Source organism: Nicotiana attenuata, unplaced genomic scaffold (genome assembly GCF_001879085.1).
Source record: "Nicotiana attenuata strain UT unplaced genomic scaffold, NIATTr2, whole genome shotgun sequence".
Lineage (NCBI taxonomy): Eukaryota > Viridiplantae > Streptophyta > Magnoliopsida > Solanales > Solanaceae > Nicotiana > Nicotiana attenuata.
This window is the reverse complement of record NW_017673329.1, coordinates 92,954-118,413: the sequence shown is the minus strand read 5'-3', so window position 1 is coordinate 118,413 and position 25,460 is coordinate 92,954.

The window sequence follows — 25,460 nt, the reverse complement described above, 5'->3', positions numbered from 1 at the left end:
TTCAGGGTTGGAGTTTGATGGCAGCGGCTGGGTTTGAGAGGCGTTTGAGAGAGAAAGGGATTCAGAGGCGGCGGAGTGTGTGAAATGGTTAGGGTTAGGGGGTAGTTTGAGATTAAAAAAGGTAAGGGCCGATATTGGCCGTTGATCATTTAGATCAACGGCTAGGATTAGGTAGGGGATCCGGGTTGGGTTATGAATATGGGTTTGGGTAGGATTAATTTGGAATTGGGTCGGGGTAATTGGGCCTCAGATTGCGTTTAAATGGAGTGCCAAATCAGGCTAAAATTGAAATGAAAAATGGGCTAACATTTAAATAGCCATTTTTCTCTATTTGATTTATAAAAAATAGTAAAATAATTTCTGGAAATAAATTAAAGGTACTAAAATGACTAATAGTACATAATTATCAAATTAAAAATACTGGACTTAATTTTTATAGACATAAACGCAATTAAATCTAAAAGAGGCTAATATTGCAATTATATGCAATTTAGATTTAAAAATACTAAATAAATTTGTAAAAATATGCAAAAATTATATTAGCCACATTTTAATATAATATGAAAATCCAATAAATGAATCACCAAAAAATGATAATTTTGGGAATAATTATTGGGTTTTTCTGGATAAAATAGGACAATAAATTAATTTAAAAATTCTTAAAAATTAAGAAAAAATAGTAAAACATCTGGGCATACTTATATAGTCATGCACATGCTATTTTGAAAGTATTTTGCATATTAAAAATATATAGGGAAAAATTGGGTATCAACAGCTGCCCCTCTTTACCCGGGAAGGATGAAAGAGTTGTCGGTAAAGATATGATGACCAATTTTGACCGAACGAAATGGTTCGAGGAGGCTTAGGCCGTGCCCTGGCTTCCGAGCTGCTTACATATCCCTGGTTTTACCGGAATCAGGCCATATGTAATTCAGGATCCATCGGCGGAGTATGCCGATGGAGACTTTCAAGACCGGACGCAACATTCAGGACGGGGGAATGGTTAAGGTTTGATAGGGCTGCGGGAACTGGAGCGGGATCGCTCCTGTCGAGATGGCCGTTGCTCGCCGGTTTACCTGCAAATAAGCAATACAAGCATATGTGGTGCGTAAATTTAAACATGATGCAAATTCCCGTCGGACCATGAAGGTTGTCTTCGGACGGTTAGAATGACGTCCTTAGACCATGATGTCCGGGGCCATGAAGCATAGAAAAAGGATTCGCAGGCCATGAAATGATGCTCTCGGGCTATGAGGATGATGCCTCCGAACCATGATGCCTTTGAATAATGATATGCACAAGATAAAAGGGGTCCTCAGGCCATGACATGGCGTTCTCGGGCTATGAAAATGGTGCCTCCGAACAATGACGCCTTTGGATAATTCGACGATCTTTCAGCCCATGAGATGCAGTAGTTGGCGATCTTTCAGCCCATGCAATGCAGTAGGTGGCGATCTTTCAGCCATGCAAATGTAAATAATGTGGCGATCTTTCAGCCATGCAAAAATGTAAATAATGGAGATCTTTCAGCCATGCAAATGTAAATAATGTGGCGATCTTTCAACCATGCAGAATGTAAATAATGTGGCGATCTTTCAGCCATGCAGAATGTAAATAATGTGGAGATCTTTCAGCCATGCAGAATGTAAATAATGTGGCGATCTTTCAGCCATGCAGAATGTAAATAATGTGGCGATCTTTCAGCCATGCAAATGTAAATAATGTGGCGATCTTTCAGCCATGCAAATGTAAATAATGTGGCGATCTTTCAGCCATGCAGAATGTAAATAATGTGGCGATCTTTCAGCCATGCAAATGTAAATAATGTGGCGATCTTTCAGCCATGCAAATGTAAATAATGTGGCGATCTTTCAGCCATGCAAATGTAAATAATGTGGCGATCTTTCAGCCATGCAAATGTAAATAATGTGGCGATCTTTCAGCCATGCAAATGTAGATAAGGTGGCGATCTTTCAGCCATGCAAATGTAAATAGAGGTAGAGCTTAACCTCGGAAGGCAGAATGGTAGCCTTATGCAATGCAGGAAATGCAGAGGGAGACAGCGTTTAGTCTCGGAAGGCAGAATGGCAGCCTAATGCAATGCAGGAAATGCAGAGGGAGACAACGTTTAGTCTCGGAAGGCAGAATGGTAGCCATATGCAAGAAATAAAAGGGGAAATGGTAATAGAGTTTTCTTAGCTGATAGCAGATTGCGGTATCGTGACTGCTGGGGACATCATGACATACAGAATGCCACTGGTGCGTGTGGATAGCAAATGTTGGTAAGTGCAACAGTTCTGAGAGTTGTATTCCTGAACAATGTTCGTCTCGTGAGTGTATAGTATGTCAGATGCTTTCGTAATCCAAGTGCCTGCATCCAAAGAAAAATCGTGAGTTTTGTAAAGGGGGGAGGTTAGTTCGTATCCCTGCTGGCTCTCCTTGGCCTGTTCGGCTTTGATCAGGTGATACGGTACGTATCATCGGGGTAGCGTTGCTAAACAAGGCGATTTCAGAAATAAACATGCATGATTTTTTTTTGTAAAAATATGACAAAGGTATACAATTAACAAACAACTTTTAGATGAACCGACAACTGTGACGTGGATCAAGACATTGCGATCTCTCTTGCTACAAAATTTTGAGGGTCCTACTCAAAATTCTGCCCCAGTTTTATGGGTTGATGCTTCCGACGGTTTCCCGCGCTGACTGGCTGAAATTACTTCGGAATTTTGAGGGTCCTCCTTAAAATTTTGCCCCAGTTTCCAATTTCGGGGGGAAATGAAATTTTTTATTGAATTGTGACCGAACCCATAAGGCTGCCTACGTATCCCCTCTTAAAGGGGAATCAGGTCAGGCGTAGTTCAATTACATCATATAGGGAAAACATAAAGATTACACATAGTAACGTTTGACAACGTCTGAATTAATCGGCTTTGGCCAAACTTCTCCGTCCATTTCTGGAAGTATGAGGACTCCTCCTGTCAAAACCCGGTGTACCATGTATGGCCCCTGCCAGTTGGGCGAGAACTTCCCTTTGGCTTCGTCTTGATGCGGAAAAATTTTCTTTAATACCAGCTGCCCTGGTGTGAACTGTCTCGGCTTGACTCTTTTGTTGAAGGCTCTGGACATTCTGTTCTGATAAAGTTGACCATGGAAAACTGCGTTCATCTTTTTCCCATCTATAAGAGCTAGCTGCTCGGAACGACTTTTTACCCATTCTGGGTCGTCGAGCTCGGCCTCCTGTATAATCCATAAGGAAGGAATTTCCACTGCGGCGGGAATAACGGCTTCTGTACCATAAACCAGCATATAGGGGGTTGCCCCAATTGATGTGCGGACTGTGGTGCGATACCCCAATAAAGCAAATGATAGCTTCTCGTGCCACTGCTTATGCTTCTCTATCATTTTCCTCAATATCTTCTTGATATTCTTGTTGGCGGCTTCTACGGCTCCATTCATCTGAGGCCTGTAGGCTGTGGAATTCTTGTGTTTGATCCTGAAGGTTTCACACATAGCTTTCATCAAGTCACTGTTGAGGTTGGAGCCATTATCAGTGATGATCGACTCTGGGATACCGAATCGACAAACAATACGGTCGCGGATGAAGTCTTCCATGACTTTCTTAGTCACTGCCCTATAGGATGCTACTTTGACCCACTTGGTAAAATAATCGATGGCTACTAGGATAAACCTGTGCCCGTTTGAAGCAATGGGCTCAATTGGACCAATAACGTCCATTCCCCAGGCGGCGAATGACCAAGGCGAGCTTGTTGCATTGAGCTCATTTGGCGGCACCCTTATCATGTCGGCATGAATCTGACAGCGGTGTTATTTCCGGACATACTGGATGCAATCTGTCTACATGGTCATCCAAAAGTAACCATCTCGAAGTATCTTCTTGGCTAAGACAAAACCGTTCATGTGTGGACCGCAGGTCCCAGTGTGAATCTCCTCTAGTAGTCTGGATGCTTCCTTTGCGTCGACACACCTTAATAATCCCAATCAGGGGTCCTCCTATGCAGGATTCCTCCGCTATGAAAGAAATTGTTAGACAATCTCCGCAGCGTGCGCTTCTGGGTATGATTGGCAAGCTCCGGGTAATCTCCTTTTGCCAAATATTCCTTGATATCATGAAACCAAGGCTTTCCGTCTGCTTCCTCTTCAACATGGGCACAGTAAGCTGGCTGATCATGGATCTTTACTGGAATGGGATCAATGAAGTTTTTGTCGGGATGTTGTATCATGGATGACAGGGTAGCCAATGCATCAGCGAATTCATTCTGGATTCTGGGAACATGTCGGAATTCTATCTTTGTGAACCTCTTTCTCAACTTCTGTACATGATGCAGATACGGGAGTATCTTTGAGTTCTTGGTTGCCCATTCTTCTCGGGCCTGATGTATGAGTAAGTCTGAATCTCCAATTACTAGCAACTCTTGTATGTTCATGTCAATGGCCATCTTGAGCCCTAGGATGCAGGCTTCATACTCGGCCATGTTGTTGGTGCACGGGAACCTGAGCTTGGCGGACACCGAATAATGCTGACCGGTTTCTGATACTAGAACTGCTCCTATGCTAACTCCCTTGAAATTTGCTGCTCCATCGAAAAACATTCTCCAACCATCATAGGATTCCGCAATGTCTTCTCCTATGAATGATACCTCTTCGTCAGGAAAGTACGTTTTCAGGGGTTCGTATTCTCCGTCTACGGGATTTTCCGCAAGGTGATCTTCTAGTGCATGTCCCTTGATTTCCTTCTGAGTTACATAGACAATGTCGAATTTATTCAACAGGATTTGCCACTTGGCTAGCTTGCCAGTGGGCATGGGTTTCTGAAAGATGTACTTCAAAGGGTCCATCCTTAATATAAGATATGTAGTGTAGGCACAGAAGTAATGTCTCAGCTTCTGGGCTACCCAAGTCAAAGCACAACAGGTGTGCTCCAACAGAGAATACCGGGCCTCGTACGGAGTGAACTTTTTGCTGAGGTAGTAAATGGCCTGTTCCTTCCTTCTTATTTCATCATGTTGCCCCAGAACGCAACCGAAAGCTCCGTCCCACACCACAAGGTAGAGTAGTAAGGGTCTACCTGGCTCAGGCGGGACCAAGACTGGTGGTGTTGATAGGTATTCCTTGATTTTGTCAAAAGCTTTCTGGAAGTCATCGATCCATTTGGTGGCGGCGTCCTTCTTTAACATCTTAAAGATTGGCTCACAGATAACTGTAGATTGTGCTATGAACCGGCTGATGTAGTTAAGTCTTCCCAAGAAACTCATCACGTCCTTCTTGTTCTTTGGCGGTGGAAGTTCCTGAATGGCCTTGACCTTTGATGGATCCAATTCTATTCCTCGGCGGCTCACAATAAACCCAAGTAATTTTCCGGCAGGAACCCTAAATGCACATTTCGCGGGATTTAGTTTCAGGTTGTATCTCCGCAACCTGTTGAAAAACTTCCTCAAATCTTCCATGTGATCAGTGGCCTTCTTGGACTTGATGATAATATCATCTACGTACACCTCGATCTCCTTGTGTATCATATCATGGAAAATAGTAGTCATGGCCCTCATGTAGGTGGCCCCTGCATTCTTAAGGCCAAACGGCATCCTCTTGTAGCAGTATATTCCCTACGGCGTAATGAAAGCTGTTTTCTCAGCATCTTCTTCATCCATCCAGATCTGATGATAACCAGCGAAACAATCCATAAACGATTGCGACTCATGCTTGGCGCAATTGTCGATCAGGATGTGTATGTTTGGTAAAGGGAAGTCGTCTTTCGGACTGGCCCGGTTGAGATCCCGGTAGTCGACATAAACTCTGACTTTCCCGTCCTTCTTTGGTACTGGCACAATGTTGGCTAACCATGTCGGGTATTCAACTACCCTGAGAACCTTAGCTTTGACTTGCTTAGTGACTTCTTCCTTGATTTTCAAACTCATATCAGGCTTGAATTTTCTGAGCTTTTGCTTTACCGGCGGACATGTCGGATCGGTTGGCAGTTTGTGAGCCACAATAGAGTACTAAGACCAGTTATGTCATCATATGACCAGGCAAATATGTCTTCATATTCCATTAGAAATTTTGTGTATTCCTTCTTTTCTGATGGCGATAAGTGAACACTGATTCGTGTTTCCTTGACGTTTTTTGCATCTCCCAGGTTAACAACTTCTGTCTTGTCCAGGTTGGACTTAGGTCTGTTCTCAAAGATTTCAACTTCTTTGACAATCTCATCTGGTATGTCATTTTCTTCTGAATCAATATCCGTTTGTTGCGTTGTCTCATTGCATGTCACAGTCATTGGTTCATCAAGATAAGTAATAATAATGCTGTATAAATGAAGTAAATGAGAGAAAAATAGTAATAAGTGTCGATTCATAAGAAGAGTCAAAATGCTTTTGATAAATTTCATAATTGTTTTGAACATTGAAGATGTTATTGCGAAAAGAAAATCATCTAGTAGTAAAAAAAACAGTGCATGATGCTTGTTTAGCCTTGCTACCCCGAGGCTCGCCGGGCTCTGGTTGTTCTGATAGACCAGTTATTGAGACATGCTCCTCTGCTTACGGCATGTATGGAAGGGCCTTCCTCCCCCTCCTCCTCAAGGATAACACATCAATCCATGTCATTGTCTTCTAAAAACAACATTTTCATTGCTGCGAGCGCCTCTTCTTCGTCTGTCCCATAAACAATGTCGGCCTATTGGAAAGTCTGCTCCAAAGGCGGTATTGGTTGTTCTAGTAGGTAATAGGGACCGCGCCATGGTGGCGACCAGTTGTTGAATTCTTCCCAGGTATACTCATATCCCAGACCGAAAGTGGTGCCATGTTTCTTGAGTTTTATAGGCTTAGTGATTCCTTTGAGGTTCTTGCCAAGCCCCTTGCCAGGTTCGTACCCACTCCAGTTTAATATACTCTCGATCTTGTTTTCCCACCATTTATCTTTGTCAACAGCATTGACTCGCTCGATGTGGTGGTAGGTTTCCCCACCTAACTTTCTCCTTCCCCCTATTGCCGGAATGGTCTGACGACTGTATATGGGGTTGCTGCCATCACCGTGAATGATTACTTCTTGGTGATTCCATTCAGATTTCACGGCCTGATGCAGTGTTGAAGCCACAACATCCGTAGAATGAATCCAAGGGCGTCCTAACAGCATATTGTAGGACGCGGGCACATCTATCACTTGGAACTCAACATCGAACCAAGTAGGTCCCATCTGAAGACACAGGCTGATCTCACCGATGGTGGCTCTCTGGGATCCATCAAAGGCTTTTACGTTGATTGCTCCTTCTTTTATCTCCTGCAAACCTTACCCAACATCCTGAGCGTTACCAGAGGACAGATGTTAAGGCTAGAACCCCCGTCGACCAGGATCCTGGTGATGAAATAGTCCTCACATTGTACCGTGATATGCAGAGCTCTGTTGTGACCCAGCCCTTCAGGTGGCAGCTCATCTTCATGAAAAGTGATCCTGTGACTTTCCAATACCTGTCCTACCATGTTAGCCATTTCTCCGCCGGTGATGTTTCTTGGCACATATGCTTCACTCAGCACCCTTAACAGGGCATTCTTGTGTGCCTTGGAATTCTGTAGTAGTGAGAGGATGGATATCTGCGCTGGTGTTTTGTTCAGCTGGTCAATGACCGAGTACTCTTTAGCCTGTATCTTTCTCCAAAGGTCGTCTGGACCTGTCTCAATGATGGGTGGTCGGTTGGAGGCCTGCTTGCTAGACTCAGCTAGGTATTCAGGGGTATAGACTGTCCCTGTTCTTGTCATTCCCTGTGCTGCAATAGTTTCTTCGAACCTGACCTTGACTTTCCTCCTGGCTTCAGCTGTCTAATCCCAGGGTATAGCTTTTATGTGGAATGAGGACACAACGGACATCGCCACTGGGATTGGTGCGGCCACCTATATTTCGAATGGGATACGTTCTTTGGGTGGCAAGATGGCAACTTCAAATAGTGTGGGTGCCTTTGCTGATGGAGCTGCTTCGAACTCAAGAGGGATAGACACATCTACCTCAGTGACCTCAGATGGTTGGATCTGGACCCTGATGGGGTTACGAGTAACTGCTGGCTTCTTTGGATCACCGCCCTCTGTGATCAACCTGATGGATCCCTCGAGATCCCAATCATCTTCCACCTCAATCATGTGAAAACCCCCGCCTTTATGGTCCGGCAGAGGGTTGTTGCGGACATTCGGGGCGGGTTCTTTGCCACAATAATCTTGTTATCAATTAAAGTTTGGATCTTGTCTTTCAGAGAACGACATTCGTCAATGGTGTGTCCTTTCATGCTGGAATGGTATGCACAGGATTTGTTTGGATTAATCCACTGAGAAGGGTTCTCAGGAGTTGCAGCAGGGATAGGGGTGACATAACCAGTAGTTTTGAGTCTTTCATACAACTGGCCAATAGGTTCAGCAATGGTTGTATATTGTTTCGGAGGCCTTCGGTCAAATTTTGGTCAAGGTCTGGGGAAGTTTTGGCGCGCAGGAGGGGATTGATAGTGGGATGGTTGAGTATTGTAGGCTTGGTAAACATTGTTGATACCCAATTTTTCCCTATGTAATTTTTATATACAAAATACTTTCAAAAATAGCATATATGCATATATAAGCATACCTAAGTGTTTTGGTATTTTTCCTAATTTTTAAGATTTTTTAAATCGACTTATTGTTCATTTTAGCAATAAAAAAAAGTCAGTAATTATTCCCAAAGTTTATCGTTTTGGTGAATAACTTATTTTATTCTCATATTTACACCAAAATATAATTAAGGTGATTTTTGTATATTTTTACAAATTTATTTGGTATTTTTTAAAGCTAAATTGCATATAATTGCAATTATAGCCTATTTTACGATTAATAGCATTTTTATAATTATAAAATTGGGTCCAGTATTATTAAATTAATATTTATACACTATTAATTGTTTCGGTATTTTTAATTTACTTTTAAAATCATCTTTACTATTTTTTATTAATAAAAAGGGAAAATTGGCTATGTAATATCTAGCCCCATTTCTATTTCAATTATAGACCTATTTCATTTCAATTTTGACCCCTAAATTGACCCAATTCTACCCAATTAATCAGCCCAATTTTAGTCCGGACCCAACCCACGACCCAATTCCAAACGACCCAACCCGTTCCCCACCTACCCGTCTAAATCTGGACCGTTGATCACTCNCCCCCCCCCCCCTTACTTGTTTATTTTCTTTTTTTTCAGAATTTTTATAAAAGCTATAAATTTTCAGGTTCTTAAAACTCCTTGTTTTACTTCAATCCTTTAAAAGTCTCTTTTAGATATTTAATTTCCAGCATTGTTTTTCTCTGAACCTCCGCCTCTTTTACTCCTTTGTTTGATTTATTTGTACCAATTATTTGACCCCCCTTTTGCACTTATACATCCTTTAAACAATTATGAAATCGCCTATTTCTAAACTTCAACACGCTTTTAATTTTTATACTTTCCTTGTTGTAATCGTTATGTGAAATTGTCTTGTTTGTTTATTTGTTGTTTCTATTTAAAGTCATAATTGTAGCATGGTCGGGAGCCACACTAGTGGATCTTGGGGGTGCCTAACACCTTCCCCCCTAGATAATTTCAAGCCCTTACCCATTCTCTGGTTCTTCTTCTCTTTTTAATTTCTTGGTGTCCTAATGCACTTAATCATTAGGTGGCGACTCTTCTAAATCTCAAACCCAATTCCCAAAAGGAAAAGAGTTGTCCGCCCAAATGTCATAAACCCGATTTCGCCTTTAGAAAAAAGGGGCATCGACAGCATGACGACTCTGCTGGGGAAATTCTTTAGGCTTTTACCATTTCATGCTACTTGTGACTTTATTGCATCTTTATTGCCTTTATTTAATGTCTTTATCTCTTTTCTACTACAAAACTGACTTGGCTCTTTGTTTTCTTTTCTTTAATGCTTTCTTTTACTGCTTTCCTTCAATACTGTTGTAATTATGAGCAATTATTGTAATCATTACTTTATGAACGTGCAAATACGTGACAACTTGTTTCATTCTTGTAATTGCATATTCAACATCATATTCCACTCGTGCCAAACAAAATACCATAGCAACGCTTATAATGAGTGGTTGCGCCCTTCCAATATTATCACCCCCTAAATTTGGCAAAGGCGTATTTGCGGTAAAACCAGTCGATCAGCGGTGCAGTCGACGGTTTCGTGCCTTTCCCTCTTGAGTTGTCCGCTCAAGGGTACCGGTCTAACACCCCATAGAAACCTTACTCTGTTCAATTGTGCATGCATCACTGTCAAACCTAGCTGAGTTAGTTATGCTGTCCGCATAATGACTCTTTAAGATAGCCTTGTCCAAAGTCCACTGGGTTTCCTTGGAACCCAAACGGACATTACCACGTCTGTGCATTTATTTGGAGAACTAAATGTTGCTTATGCCAATTATTGATATTTAAATAGTCGAGTCTGGCAGGGGTAAGGGCCTAACACATTGTTTTGCAGAAAATGAGGCACGAAGTCCCCAGATTCGGCATGGTAACCAACATCCACCCAAGGCTGCTAAGCTGGTGGGGAGACCTTCACTCCAGTGATCAGACCCTCGTCCGCAAATACTTGGGAAATTTGCCTTCTCTTCTGGAAATCCAACCCGACAACAAAATCATAGAGGCTGCAGCTCTATTCTGGGATGGTGACAGATCTGTGTTCCGCTTCGGGGACCTTGAAATGACACCTTTGCTGGAGGAAATAGGAGGACTAGCTGGTATTCCGTGGGAGACTCCGGGTTTGCTTATGCCAGAAAATCGCAAGGGTAGGGGTTTTCTCAAAATGATGGGACTAAAGAAGAACACAGACTTGACCAGCTTGAAGGATTCCTACATTCCTTTCGACTATCTGTACGAGAGATGCGGCCATAGCAAGTCTTACCGCACTTACCCAGATGAATTCGCCCTCACATCATTGGGGCACATCCACAGAAGAGTCTTCGTCTTTATGTTCTACTTTTTGGGGATGATAGTGTTTCTTATGAAGAAGGCTAGGATCCATACTAGACTGGCCATGGTCACAAAGACTTCAATGGAAGGAATTGGCGGACAGCCTTTTATCATAGTACCTATGGTCGTTGCGGAGATATATCGAGCCCTAGAAAATTGTCAACGAGGGGCCAAACACTTTGAGGGTTGTAACTTACTGCTCCAACTCTGGCTCATGGAGCACCTCCAAAAGGGTGAATATCGGCAAGAGATTCTGCGCAGAGACTGGGATGATCATATCGCCTTCCATCAGCCAAGGCGAATGAACTATATGCCTAACATGTTTGCCCAACCAGAAGATGCTAAAGGGTGGGTAGAGTTGTTTGAAAATATGAAAGAGGACCGAGTGCAATGGATGTTCGAATGGTTCCCTACTGAAGAGTTCATCGTCCGATCTCGGGATGCACCGTTTCTTATACTCATCAGTCTGAGAGGAACTTATCCTTATGTCCCTCTCCGAGTCATGAGGCAGGCAGGAAGAAAGCAGGTTATACCAAGGGTCGACAAAATTAGTCACTTCAGGGCCCACTTTCAAGATGACGATAGTCCATACAAGTGTCAAGCTCAGCATATGTGGCACTGCAAAATCATCCTGGGAAAGGATTCCATAGAACCGGATAGGTACCATGCTGGTTATACTCCATACTATCCAAGCTGGTTGGAGGACGATCATAGTGGGTTAGGACAACCCGGGCTTGTTCGAGGTCACAGGGTCATCGACGAAAAGGCTGAAGTACAGGTTAAGTACAATCGATTGCGCAAGAGGATTCGGGAATGCGAAAGTGAGCACCAGGAAATTCAAGAAGCCCATCAAAAGCTGATTGAAGAATGGAAAGATATGGCTGTCAGCGCTAACAAACGATTGGGGTATTTGGAGCGGGGCTTAGTGGAGCTAGAAAGGAAGTTCATCCAGAGGATTAAAAACTGTCAGAATGCTGAGGGAAACGAAGGAGGACACTTGGCTAGAGCCTACTTGCTGTTGGGACTACGTGAGCTGGTGAAGCTGTTCGATGGAGCTAAAGATGTCGAGTCTGGGGAAGGTCCTTCTTTGACCAAGTAGTTAGGAGTCTTTTCTTTGCTTTAAATGTAATAAGGCCAATGGCCATTAGTGACATTTTATTTTCTGCTATTTTAGTGTCGTTTTGGGATTCGTCTTATTCTTATCAATAAAATGAGGCATTTAGCATTATAAGTTCTCCAAATCAACTTGTCTCTAGGCCTACCTCGGGCACAACGAGGCTCCCAAATTAGGACACGATTTATATTCTTGCACTATGTGTTTAAATATTGCAACGTTTTCTTCTTACGACCCTCACTTACTTGTTACCTTTTTGTTTACTTTTTGTTTTATTCCCCTCCCCAAAGGTTAGTTCGTGCACTCTGGCATCGTCATCTTACTCCATAAGATCCAAAGGCCTTCCACCTCCTCCTCCTCTGAGTCCTATCATAAACAAGAACAAAAGAAAAATGGAAGATTTGAGCAACATCAGAAAGGAGAACTCAGTCAAAAGGGTAGAGGTTCCTCAGGGTATTCAGGTTTCCAAGGAAAGTGCCTCCCAGCTCGAGCAGAAGTTATTGAAATTTCAGGAAGAACTGGACCAAGTTCGGAACTTGGCAAGCTTGTCATTTTCCCTCACTACCCCAGATGTCAACCTCCCCAACACTCAAAATCCCACACCACCACAAAACATCCCAAAACCACAAAACCAACCCGCTCACCACCACCACTGCAACACATGCCACACTTCAAGAAACACCCCACTACCTCATCCTAACTCCTAAACTTCACATCACTCACCTATGTGGAAACCATACCACACCCCATCCAGCCCGCCTCGAGCACACCTGAGTCTGATGACAAAGACTCTCTTATCAAGAATCTGGCCGCAGAACTCAAGAAGCTGACTAGCCGAGTTCAGGGTGTTGAAGGAAGCAAGGGGATCGAGGGACTAAATTACGAAGACCTTTGCATTCAACCAGATGTCGAACTGCCCGAGGGGTACAAACCTCCCAAGTTCGAAATGTTCGATGGCACCGGGGATCCTAGAGTTCATTTGAGGACATACTGCGACAAGCTGGTCGGAGTAGGAAAGGATGAAAAGGTTCGCATGAAGCTCTTTATGAGAAGTCTGAATGGGGATGATCTATCTTGGTACATTAGCCAAGACCCGAAGAAGTGGTCGAACTGGGCAAGAATGGCATCCGATTTCATGGACAGGTTCAGATTCAACACGGAGAATGCGCCAGATGTGTTCTACATCCAGAACTTGAAAAAGAAACCCACGGAGACATTCCGCGAGTATGCTACTCGTTGGAGATTAGAAGCTGCTAAGGTTAGGCCGGCTTTAGAAGAAGAATAAATAAACAGGTTTTCGTCCGGGCTCAAGACCCACAGTATTACGAAAGGTTGATACTGATTGAAGGCCAGAAATTTTCCAACATCATCAAGCTAGGGGAGAGGATCGAGGAAGGTATTAAAAGTGGTATGGTCACTAACTTTGAAGCATTACAGGCTACCAACAAGGCTTTACAGTCTGGTGGCACGTCCAAGAAAAGGGATGTGAGTGCCGTGATGGTTGCACAGAGAACAAAATCCCCAATCAAATACCAAACCTACCCAATACCCCCTCTTACATATCAACCTACCTCAAATTACCAAGCACCTTTGCCCTCTTACCAAGCTCCACCACCTACTTACCGATCATCTCTACCTCCCGCATATTAGCCTACTTCACCCAAATACTCCCAACCCGCACACGTCTACCAAGCCTACAACACCCAACAAGCCCGCTATCAATCACCTCCCCCTTGCCAAAATTTCCCTAGACCCCGACCAAACTTCGACCGCAGACCTCCCAAACAATACACCGCCATTGCCGAACCAATCGACCAGTTGTATGAAAGGCTTAAAGCTGCTGGTTACATCACCCCTATCCCTGCCATAACCCCAAAAAATCCTTCCTAATGGGTCAACCCAAACAAAACCTGTGCATATCATTCCGGCATGAAGGGGCATACCATTGATGAATGCCGCTCTCTGAAGGATAAGATCCAGGCGTTGATTGACAACAAGATCATCGTGGCAAAGGAGCTTGCTCCAAATGTTCGTAATAACCCTCTACCAGACCACAAGGGTGGCGATGTTCATACGATTGAGATAGAAGATGATTGGGACCCCAAATGATCGATCGGATTGATCGCTGAAGGTGACGAGCCAAAGAAACCAACAGTCCTTAATCCGATTGTAGTCCAGATCCAGCCTTCTAGAAACGCTGAAGTGAACATGTACATGCCACTTGATCTTGAAACACAATCTTCTGCAAAAATGCTAGGGCCGATTGAGGTCGAGTTGGGGTCCCCGAAGGCACCTACGCCATTTGAAGTTGCTGTGTTACCTTCCAAAGCAAGGGTACCCATTCCGATAGCAATGTCGGCCATAGCACCATTCCGTACGAAGGCCATCCCTTGGGATTACACAGCCGAGGCAAGGAGAAAGGAAAAGCCAAAACCGGAGAAGCAGTTGCGGTACAGGGTATGACAAGAACCGGCAGGGTTTATACTCTGGAACACTTGGTTGAGTCGAGTAAGCAGACCTCTGGTCGACAAACCATCACCAAAACTAGGCCCAATGACCTCTGGAGAAAGATACAAGCTAAGGAATACTCAGTCATTGACCAATTGAATAAAACACCGGCACGGATCTCTATCCTAGCTCTGCCGCAAAGCTCCAATGCACATAAGAATGCCTTGTTAAAAGTACTAAGTGAGGCATATGTACCGAGCAACACCACGGGAGGAGAAATGGCAAATATGGTAGGGCAGGTATTGGAGAGTCAAAAAATCACTTTCCACGAAGATGAGTTGCCACCAGAAGGTTTAAGCCACAACAAGACGTTGCACATCACTGTGCAATGCGAGGATTATTTCATCACCCGGATTCTGATTGACGGAGGGTCCAGCCTCAATATTTGTCCATTGGTGACTCTCAGAACATTGGGAAAGAGCATGCATGAGATCAAGGATGGAGCCATCAGTGTCAAGGCTTTCGATGGTTCCCAAAGATCCACTATTGGGGAAATCAGTTTGTGTCTGCAAATGGGACCTACTTGGTTCGATGTCGACTTTCAAGTGACAGCATCTTACAACTTACAACTTGCTATTGGGACGGCCCTGGATCCATGCCGCTGGGGCTGTGGCATCAACCCTACATCAGGCGGTGAAGTTTGAGTGGAATCACCAAGAGGTGATTATTCATGGCGACGGTAGCAATCCCATATACAGTCGCCAGACCATCCTAGCAGTCGGAGGAAGAAGAAAGATAGGCGGAGAAACCTACCACCACATTGAGCGAGTCAACGCCGTGGACAAGGACAAATGGTGGGATAACAAAATCGAAAGCATATTGAACTGGTACGGGTATGAACCTGGCAAAGGACTTGGCAAGAATCTCCAAGGAATCGCTAAGCCCATCAAGCTCAAGAAGCATGGCACCTCCTTCGGATTGGGATATGAGTATACCTTGGAAGAATTCAAGGATTGGTCACCACCCTAGCGCGGCCCTTACTATCCATTGGAGCAGCCGATACCCCGTCTGGAACAGACTTTTCAACCAGCGGAAGTCATCTATGGGTCAGAAGAAGAGGAAGCATTAGCAGCAATGAGAAATTTGTTCTTAGAAGAGGATGATATGGACTGTTATGTCATTTTTGAGGAGGAGGAGGAAGGCCCTTCTATACAGGCTGTAAGCAGAGGAGCACGCCTCAACAATTGGACTGTCAGAACCACCAGAGCCCGGCGTGCCTCGGGGTAGCAAGGCTGAACAAAGCACCACGCATTATTTTGCTTTACTAGTTTATTTTCCTTTCGCATTTTATTTTTCACAAGAAAGAGCTCCAATGTTCAAAACACTTATGGAATTTATTAAAGTATTTCATTTTTCTTACAAATCTCTCTCTTATTATTTCCTCTCATTACTTTACTTAAACGGCATTACTATTACTTATCTTGATGAACCGACGATTGTGACATGCAACGAGACAATGCAACAAACGGATATAGACTCGGAAGAAGATGATATACCAGAATAGGTTGTTAAAGAGGTTGAGGATTTTGAGAATAGACCTAAGTCTAACTTGGACGAGACTGAGGTTGTTAATTTGGGAGATGCAGAAAATGTCAAAGAAACACGTATCAGTGTTCATTTGTCACCATCAGAAAAGGAGGAGTACACGAAATTCCTGAAGGAGTATGAGGACATATTCGCCCGGTCGTATGATGATATGACCGGTCTCAGTACATCTATCGTGGCTAACAAACTGCCAACCGATCCTGCATGTCCGCCAGTGAAGCAGAAGCTCAGGAAGTTCAAGCCTGACATAAGTTTAAAAATCAAGGAAGAAGTCACCGAGCAAGTCAAAGCCAAGGTTCTCAGGGTAGTAGAGTATCCAACATGGTTAGCCAACATCGTGCCAGTACCGAAGAAGGACGGGAAGGTTAGAGTCTGTGTCGACTACCGGGACCTCAACCGGGCCAGTCCCAAAGACGACTTCCCCTTGCCAAATATACACATCTTGATTGACAACTGCGCCAAGCATGAGCTGCAGTCATTCGTTGATTGTTTTGCCGGGTACCATCAGATATGGATGGATGAGGAAGATGCTGAGAAAACAGCCTTCATTACGCCGTGGGGGATGTATTGCTACAAGATGATGCCGTTTGGGTTAAAGAATGCAGGGGCCACCTATATGAGGGCCATGACTACTATTTTTCATGACATGATACACAAGGAGATCGAAGTATATGTAGATGATGTCATCATCAAATCCAAGAAAGCCACTGACCACATGGAAGATTTGAGGAAGTTCTTCAACAGACTGAGAAGGTACAACCTGAAACTGAATCCCGCCAAATGTGCATTCGGGGTTCCTGCCGGAAAACTACTCGGGTTTATTGTGAGTCGCCGAGGAATAGAATTGGATCCGTCAAAGGTCAAAGCCATCCAGGAATTGCCACCACCAAAGAACAAGAAAGAGGTTATGAGTTTCTTGGGGAGACTTAACTACATCAGCCGGTTCATAGCTCAGTCCACTGTCATTTGTGAGCCGATCTTTAAGATGTTGAAGAAGGACGCCGCTACCAAATGGACTGATGACTGTCAGAAAGCCTTCGATAGAATCAAGGAGTACCTGTCAACACCACCAGTTCTGGTTCCACCTGAACCAGGTAGACCCCTACTACTCTACCTTGCAGTGTTGGATGGAGCGTTCGGTTGCGTTCTTGGGCAACATGACGAAACGGGGAGGAAGGAACAGGCCATCTACTATCTCAGCAAGAAGTTCACCCCGTACGAGGCCCGGTATTCTCTGTTGGAACGCACTTGTTGTGCTCTGACTTGGGTAGCTCAGAAGTTGAGGCACTATTTCTGTGCTTACACCACGTATCTCATATCAAGAATGGACCCATTGAAGTATATCTTTCAGAAGCCCATGCCCACCGGCAAGCTAGCCAAGTGGCAGATCCTGCTGAGTGAATTTGACATTGTCTACGTGACTCAGAAAGCAATCAAAGGACAGGCCCTAGCAGATCACCTCGCTAAAAACCCTGTGGATGGAGAATACGAGCCTCTGAAGATGTATTTTCCTGATGAGGAGGTATCCTTCAAAGGAGAGGACATTGCAGAATCCTATGATGGTTGGAGGATCATACAGGAAGCAAAACTCGACGATGAAGAATGGGTAAAGAGTCGCTACGAGCAGTTAGCTCTTATAGATGGAAAAAGAATGAATGCAGTTTGCCACGGTCAGCTTTACCAGAACAGAATGTCCCGAGCCTTCAACAAGAGAGTCAAACCAAGACAGTTTACACCGGGGCAACTAGTGTTAAAGAAGATTTTCCCACATCAGGATGAGGCTAAAGGGAAGTTCTCTCCCAACTGGCAGGGTCCGTACATGGTTCATCGGGTTCTAACAAGAGGATCCCTCATACTTGCAGAAATGGACAGAGAAGTTTGGCCAAAACCAATAAATTCAGATGCAGTCAAGCAATACTATGTGTAACCATTTATGATTTCCTTATGTAATTTGAACTACGTCTGACCTGATTCCCGTTTAAGAGGGGATACGTAGGCAGCCTTATGGGTTCGGTCACAATTCAATAAAATTTTCATTTCCCCCCGCAATTGGAAATTGGGGTAGAATTTTGAGGAGGACCCTCAAAATTCTGACGTAATTTCAGTCGGTCATTACAAGCAGCCATCAGAAGCATCAACCCACTAAACTGGGGCAGAATTTTTGAGGAGGGCCCTCAAAATTCCGTAGCAAGAAAGGTCGCAATGTTTTGAACCACGTCGCGGTCGTTGGTTCATCTAAAGCTTTTTAAAAAAATATATATATACATATATCATACCTTTAATAGAACTCATGCATGCCTATTATCGAAATCACTTTGTTTGACAACGCTGCCCCGAGGGTACCTACAGTATCACCATAAACAAAGCCGAGCCAGTCAAGCGAAGCCAGCGGGAACGCGAACTAACCGGTCCCTTTACAAAACTCACGATTTTTCTTTGGGATGCAGGCACCCAAGTCACAAATCATCAAATCCATTTATACACTCGTACTTTCAGGAATACAACTCTCGAAATTATCGCTTCACAACCACTATCCATACACGATATCCCTAGCAGCCACAATATCGCAATCAACAACCAGCTATCCGCTATCAGATAAGAATCTTTTACTATTATTTGTCTCTCATCTTCTGCATAAGGCTACTATTCTGCCTTCCGAGGTTAAGCTCTACCTCCATTTGCATTTTCTTGCATTGCATAAGGCTACTATTCTGCCTTCCGAGGTTAAGCTCTACCTCCATTTGCATTTCTTGCACTGCATAAGGCTACTATTCTGCCTTCCGAGACTAAGCTCTGTCTCCATAATTGCATAAGGCTACCATTCTGCCTTCCGAGGTTAAGCTCTACCTCCATTTGCATTTCTTGCATTGCATAAGGCTACTATTCTGCCTTCCGAGACTAAGCTCTGTCTCAGTTTGCATCGGCTGAAACATCGCCATTTTATTTAAGTCCTGCATCGGCTGAAAGATCGCCATTTATATTTACACTTTACATCGGCTGAAATATCGCCATCTCATTTAAACCTTGCATCGGCTGAAAGATCGCCATTTATATTTACACTTTACATCGGCTGAAATATTGCCATTTTATCTAAGTCCTGCATCGGTTGAAAGATCGCCATTTATATTTACACTTTACATCGGCTGAAATATCGCCATCTTCATTTAAATCTTGCATCGAAAGATCGCCATTTATATTTACACTTTACATCGGCTGAAATATCGCCATCTTATTTAAGTCTTGCATCGGCTGAAGGATCGCCATTTATATTTACACTTTACATCGGCTGAATATCGCCATTTCATTAAATCTTGCATCGGCTGAAAGATCGCCAAATCCTGTATTTCACGGGCTGAAAGATCGCCAAAATCGTCTGAAGGCGTCATCGTTCAGAGGCACCATTTTCATAGCCCGAGAACATCATGCCATGGCCTGAGGACCCCACTTTTATCTCTACATCACATTATTCAAAGGCATCATAGTTAGGAGGCATCATTCTCATAGCCCGAGAACATCATTTCATAGCCTGCGAATCCTTTATTATATGTTTCATGGCCCAGGACACCATGGTCTGAGGACGTCATCCTAACCGTCTAAAGACAGCATTCATGGTCCAACGGGAACTTGCATCATGTTTAAATTTATGCACAACATATGCGCTCGTGTTGTTTATTTGCCGGTGAACCGGCTAGCAACGGCCGTCTCAGCAGGAGCGATCCCGCTCTAGTTCCCGCAGCCTATCAGACTCTGACCATCCTTCTCAACCTGAACACCACGTCCGCTTTTCGAAAATCTCCATCGGCATATTCCGCCTATAGATCTCGAACTACATATGGCCTGATTCCTGTAAGACCAGGGATATGTAGGCAGCTCAAGAACCAGAGCTCGGTCAAAATTCTTCAAATCGTTTCGTTCGGTCAAAATTGGCCATCATATCTTTACCCGACAACTCTTTCATCCTTCCCGGGTAAAGAGGGGCAGCTGTTGATACCCAATTTTTACCTATGTAATTTTTATATACAAAATACTTTCAAAAATAGCATATATATGCATATATGAGCATACCTAAGTGTTTTGGTATTTTTCCTAATTTTTAAGATTTTTTAAATCGACTTATTGTCCATTTTAGCAATAAAAAAAAGTCAGTAATTATTCCCAAAGTTTATCGTTTTGGTGAATAACTTATTTTATTCTCATATTTACACCCAAATATAATTAAAATGATTTTTGTATATTTTTACAAATTTATTTGGTATTTTTAAAGCTAAATTGCATATAATTGCAATTATAGCCTATTTTACGATTAATAGTATTTTATAATTGTAAAATTAGCTCCAGTATTTTTAAATTAATATTTATGTACTATTAATTAGCTCAGTACTTTTAATTTGCTTTTAAAATCATTTTTCACTATTTTTATAAAATGAAAGGGGAAAATTGGCTATTTAATATTTAGCCCATTTTTATTACAGCCCCCGTTTCCTTTCAATTTTGGCCCTTAATTTGACCCAATTCCGCCCCAAATTAAACCAGCCCAATCCCTAAATTACCCGGCCCCGGATCCGATTAAAAAAACCACCCGACTCCCCTTTGATCCAGGCCGTTGATCGTTTTGATCAACGGCCATAAGTTCCCCTTTCCTTTTTTAGTCTCTCAAATCCTCTCGAACCTTCCTGGAACCCTAATCGTCTCCCACCATATTTCACCGGATTTCCATCGGAATCCATGGCGTCTCAGGCCAAGGATGGTCTGTACTCACCCTTCCTCACCATTAGACCTAAGCTATTCAAGGCTGTGAAACCTGACTTCGATGGCTCTCTCCAAGACCTTCTCAGATCTGTAGATCTATGCCTTCACCGACCATTACTCCGGCATATTCGAGCAATATGAGTCTTTTCGACTCAGGATCAGACTTTCCTCAAGACCTTTCTCATTCCTAGGGTTCTTCTATGCAACCCTAAGCTGTCCGAGGTTCTTTACTTGCTTATTTTCTTAGATCTGGAACATGTCTATGTTCTATTGAACGTTTAAAAGATTTTCCCCAAATTTCCTTTTTCAAAATAATTTTTTTCTTTCGATTTAGGGTTTCTGAAAGGTTTTCAAAAACATCTTTCTGACTCTGTTGTTCTTTCCTTATGTGTGCTTGTCTGACTTCTTTTACTACGCATGTACTGTTCTTCTATTTTTCTTTTTTCTACTCTACATGTTATTCATGTGCTCATATGTTAATCCGTTTTGTTTTCCTTATTCTTTGCTATATGTGTTTACGGTCGAGTTCTTTGATTTTTGTTTACTTTACTGAACTCTGTTTGTGTTCTTACTAAGCATATTTCATCTACTTTTGTTTAAGCTCGTATCATCTCTTTCTTCTGAACCTGTGTAAATTCTGGGTTTTCTCAAACATGCTCTCATGACCTTGAATTAGTTTTCTTTCTATCATGTATGTTTGTTTCTCATAAGTCTTTGGAAAAGACTTCTGAGCCTCTCTCACTGGCTGTTTGATTGATTCCCTTGCCATATTTAGCACAAACCGTGTACCATTGATTGTTTTCCTTAAATAACTCCTATGTATTTACCCTTCTTATGCTACTTTGAAAAGGTTTTAATTAAAACTCCTTTCCTTAACTGGCTTTTACCCGTTGAAATCAGAATCCCTTAACCAAAGGGAGATTGATTTCGATGTTATTTCCTTGCCTCTCTTACTTGTTTTCTGCACTATAAAAGAGACTGCCCTTCTGCACTTTTAAGAGGACGGACACACTACCAATCCTTAACTTCCAATTCAATACTTACACACTTGCAATACTGCTTTGAATTAAATACTCTTTCAACACTCTGCTTTGCTTGAAATCTTTGGGAACTACTTTGCTTGCAACTTGGCCTTTTCGAGATTACTGCTTTTACTTGTTTTCCCTGAGACTGGTATGTTCTGATTCAATTTTCTACCTCACCCCTATGTGTTTACTTTATAGTTTCAGCACTCTTGTTTACTTTGCTGGTCATGTTCAGTGATTAAACTATGTATGTTCTTTCCTTGCACCTGTTTCTATTGTGAATCCCTACCCCCTATTCCCTTTATGTGTTTGAGTTAAGGTTCTTGGCCTGGCATTATCCAAATTACTGCCCAGGTCAGAACCTGGTTCTTAATGGATCCTAACTCCTCATATTTGGCTAACAGGCTGNTTACAACTCTAGAACTTTGAACTTCTGAATCCCAAAAGTTCAATGCTCATACTCTCACACACCCACTTTCAGTCACAATACTCTTGCAAACTCTCTACTCTCTGCTGAGACTTTTGTACTGCTTTGCTTGCAACTTGGCTTTTCAAGACTGCTGTTTTACTTACCTGTTTTCCTGAAATTGGTATGTCTCCATTTGATTTCAGTTCCTTCACTATGTGTTTACTTTACAGTTGTCCTATTCCTGTCTACTTTGCTGTTCATATTCTGTATTAAACATGTTAGTTTCTTTTATGTTCATTGTCTGTTATGAATCCTCCATACCCCCCATTCCCTTTTGTGTGCTGAGTTAAAGTTCATGGCCTGGCAGTATCCAAATTGCACCCCAGGTCTGAACCTGACCTTCAATAGGTCCTAACTCTCAAATTTAAGCTGATAGGCTGGTCAGGGGTGTGCCAGTATCCCAGTTGCTGGGCATGACCACTAGTTTGTTATGGCCTTCCCTGATTCCCCCTCTATTGCACTTACACTTATTCTTAGACTCTAAGTTCTGCCCCCTCCTATGAGCCTTGCCTTGGGGACCTTGAGTTCCTGTACATGCATATGACATTAGGCAAAACAATCCATAGGCTAAGGAATAATCAATTGCATCCTAGATACCATGCTCATAGGATTCCTGCACTTGCATAACCATTTTAAAATCAGTAACGCTTAGAATTCATGCCTATAGGAGCAGTCGTTTAAATCCGATTCATCCGCAAGTCTTAAAATCAGTAATAATGTTGTTAACATCTGCGGAATTGGTTCATCTCTAAAATCAGTAATCCTCCCTTAAAATCAGTATGTATCACCTTGTTAGACATCATGCCTATAGGTCTCACCTAGGCAAACTATTAGGTAATCAATTAATTATACCAGTCTTTAATAATCACAACCAGCAGGAAGGCCTAATTTGGACTTCTTATCTGAAAATATGTAATAAATCAGCCACCCTCCCCCCTTTTCATTTAAGTTTAATTAAAGACCTAATCAGTACTTGCAAGTCATGCTAAACAATTTCTATTTTGAATGAGGAGGCCTCTCTGAGCCTTAACTGCTATGTGTTTTCCCCTTAATTGCTCTTATGTGTTTTGTTTGTCGCACTAGATTTTGGCCTTTTAAACTTCAAAAGCCAATATCCCTTTCCTTTAGGAATAGTAGTCCCAACTGCCTCCGGGACTGATAGGATTGGGGCGGGTAGTAGCATGCAATAAGTAACGAGACTATTCCACGCTTTAGTACCTTAACGGGGTGGGAAAGGGTAGACATGGATATGATGATCGTGCGATAACACCATGCGTATAATTGGTTACCGGGTGTTGCGTGGGTGATCCATGTTATTTATAAGCCTAGGACCCCCTCCCTCTTTATGTGCTTACGTTTTTTTAATTTTCTTTAAATTGTCAGTTTCCAGCTCTTTTAAACCTTGAATTTCACCCTAATCATTTAAAACCTCTTTAAATTTCCAGCACTGTTTCCTCTTCCAAATTTCCGCCCATTTCATCTCTTTGTTTGATTATTTGCATCAGTTATTTGATCCCCATTTTCTGCACTTGTATATTCTTTAAACAAATTATGAAATCGCCTAAACTTCAGCTCGTTATTTAATTTTTATACATTCCCCTACTTGTAATCGTTATGTGAAATTGCCTTGTATGTTTATGTGTTGTTTATATTTAAAGTCACAATTGTAGCATGGCCAGGAACCACACTAGAGGATCTTGGGGGGTGCCTAACACCTTCCCCCTGAGATAATTTCAAGCCCTTACCCATTCTCTGGTTCTTCTTCTCTTTTAATTTCTTAGTGTCCTAATGCACTTAATCATTAGGTGGCGACTCTTCTAAATCTCAAACCCAATTCCCAAAAGGAAAAGAGTTGTCCGCCCAAATGTCATAAACCCGACTTCGCGAGAAAAAGGGGGCATCGACAGCATGGCGACTCTGCTGGGGAAATTCTTTAGGCTTTTACCATTTCATGCTACTTGTGACTTTATTGCATCTTTATTGCCTTTATTTAATGTCTTTATCTCTTTTCTACTACAAAACTGACTTCGCTCTTTGTTTTCTTTTCTTTAATGCTTTCTTTTACTGCTTTCCTTCAATACTGTTGTAATTATGAGCAATTATTGTAATCATTACTTTATGAACATGCAAATACGTGACAACTTATTTCATTCTTGTAATTGCATATTCCACTCGTGCCAAACAAAATACCATAGCAACGATTATAATGAGTGGTTGCGCCCTTCCGATATTATCACCCCCTAAATTCTGCAAAGGCGTATTTGCGGTAAAACCAGTGACGGTTCTGTGCCTTTCCCTCTTGAGTTGTCCTCTCAAGGGTACCGGTCTAACACCCCATAGAAACCTTACTCTGTTCAATTGTGCATGCATCACTGTCAAACCTAGCTGAGTCAGTTATGATGTCCACATAATGACTCTTTAAGATAGCCTTGTCCAAAGTCCACTGGGTTTCCTTGGAACCCAAACGGACATTACCACGTCTGTGCATTTATTTGGAGAACTAAATGCTGCTTATGCCAATTGTTGATATTTAAACAGTCGAGTCTGGCGGGGGTAAGGGCCTAACACTTTGTTTGCAGAAAATGAGGCACGAAGTCCCCAGATTCGGCATGGTAACCAACATCCACCCAAGGCTGCTAAGCTGGTGGGAAGACCTTCACTCTAGTGATCAGACCCTCGTCCACAAATACTTGGGAAATTTGCCTTCTCTTCTGGAAATCCAACCCGACAACAAAATCATAGAGGCTGCAACTCTATTTTGGGATGGTGACAGATCTGTGTTCCGCTTAAGGGACCTTGAAATGACACCTTTGCTGGAGGAAATAGGAGGACTAGCTGGTATTCCGTGGGAGACTCCGAGTTTGCTTATGCTAGAAAATCGCAAGGGTAGGGGTTTTCTCAAAATGATGGGACTAAAGAAGAACACAGACTTGACCTGCTTGAAGGATTCCTACATTCCTTTCGACTATCTGTACGAGAGATACGGCCATAGCAAGTCTTACCGCACTTACCCAGATGAATTCACCCTCACATCATTGGGGCACATCCACAGAAGAGTCTCGTCTTTATGTCTGCTT